General features: G+C 34.2%; 1 pseudogene; it reads left to right on the top strand.

Moving 5' to 3' along the window:
- Positions 1 to 2,003, top strand: part of LOC119592438 — a 3,741-nt pseudogene extending 1,738 nt beyond the window's left edge.

Raw genomic sequence — 2,003 nt, 5'->3', positions numbered from 1 at the left:
CAAGAAAGTTTAAAGTTTTACCCACTATTTTTTCCCAGTACATGGATATCACTCCTTCCAGAGTAATACTGACTACCCACTGTACTGAGTGTAGATTTTAACCTGGGAGTCATCAGCAGTCTTCAACTGCCTATATAGACAAATTATAGCTAGATATAAGAAGTTAATTTTTGATTAACCCTCTTTTTCAGAATTTAACTCTGGGCAAAATGACAGGAGTATTAGAAAGGAAGAAAACTACTTGTGGGTAAAAGCCCAAACAGATTTTTTGTGTGTTGGGCCATTTTTTGGGAAAAACCGAATGACATATTTGCTAATCATCCCAGTTCGTTATCTGATAAACATGAAAAGTAATTACATAATAAGGTATTTTATTATAGTTTTTTGCTTTTATTTTTTAAATTTATGCATAATAATCACTTGTTCTTTGTATTAGTAGTAATAATACATTTTAATTCTTTTCACCCATAACATTTTTAAACAAAATGTTAAACAATGTAATTCTGAATCATTTGTTTCTATCGCATATAGTTATAACAATAGAAATTCCTCTTTTTTAGCTTAGGAGACTTTTTTTTGTTATTACAGTAAAAGTATTTATTATATGTCTTTTTCTCCAGGAAATCCAGGTGTGACAGGCTATTACACCAGCTTCAAAGGAGACCATATTATGACTCTAAAGGGCACTCATGCTGTTTGGGCTGTTTCCCATGCTGGACTTGCTGGACCTCTTATACTAAGTCACAGCTTGGTAAGAGATTCAGTTCCTTAGCTCAACATCCTTCATTAATCCTGAAAAACTATATATTTTTTTAAAAACCTATAATTATTTTTGCCAGGAAATCTATCCAAAAGACTTTTTTAAGTCCCTTTGGAAAAAAAGGCCTTACAGCATTGAAAATTTATAATTGACTAAACCTTAAATCCAAAAGCCTGTTAAGTATTTTGATATTTTGAAATAGTAGGCTGTAACATTTTCTAAATAGTAATTAAGGCATTTACTAATTTTAGATTTTGATATTGCATAGTTTTTTTCTGGATGTGGAATGAGTGCTATGTCTAGATTGGGTTTGAATGACCACTGCAGTCCTTTGATCATGGTATCTTTTAAAACTATGTAGCATAAACTTTTTATCCCTTGTATTGGTATATTTATATTAAGCACTACAGTGTAGTTAACAGTATTGATCTTTCTGTAATTCATCCACAGGGAAGGATGTGTATTTACCTAATGACCACCCTTTGACACAAGATTGACTTTATCCATGATTTTGTTCCCAAAAGGGGCAAAAGTTACACTTGTTTTGGGACATTCTATAGGTTGTCAGATAATCCTCATGTCCTTCAGGCATTTGAGGATAGCACAGATATAAATATAAAGTATAGTTACCTCCTGTTCCCCACCATAGAGAGAATGAAGGACTCACCAAATGGGACTCGTCTTTGGCCTGTACTCTGCTATTTCCGTTGGCTTACCATTTTCTTGGCCATCATTGCAAGTTTTATACCAAAGAAGTATAAGGAGAGCTTGCTATATTATATATTTTGGAAGAAAAGCACATAAACATGTAATAAAGGCCTCAATTGAGCTCTTGAATCCCAAGATTATACAGAATGTCCTCTGGATGGCATACAGTGAATTGAATGAGGTACTTATGCCCAATCTAAAAGCACTTGAGAAACACAAGGGCAAGGTAATGCTCTATTATGGTGCAAATGATGGCTGGTGTCCTCTGTCCTATCACCAGGATCTGATAGCAAAGGTGAAAGAAGTTAATGCCCAAGTGTGTCAGGAAGGACACGCACATGCTTTTGTTCTGAAGAGCTCAGAGCCCATGGGAGAAAAGGTGGCCCATTGGATATCTTGAGAAAACTTGCAGTATGCAAGCATTTGTTAAGAATATGCATTTACTAATAATTAAGTGATTAATTTGGCTAGTCAGCAGAACATGGATTGGATGAACTATATTAATGGCAAAGTATTGTAGTCATGCTGGATAAAA

This window comes from Penaeus monodon, chromosome 30 (genome assembly GCF_015228065.2).
Source record: "Penaeus monodon isolate SGIC_2016 chromosome 30, NSTDA_Pmon_1, whole genome shotgun sequence".
Classification (NCBI taxonomy): domain Eukaryota; kingdom Metazoa; phylum Arthropoda; class Malacostraca; order Decapoda; family Penaeidae; genus Penaeus; species Penaeus monodon.
Note: the sequence above shows the minus strand (reverse complement) of the source record. Positions and strands in the feature narration are given on the sequence as shown.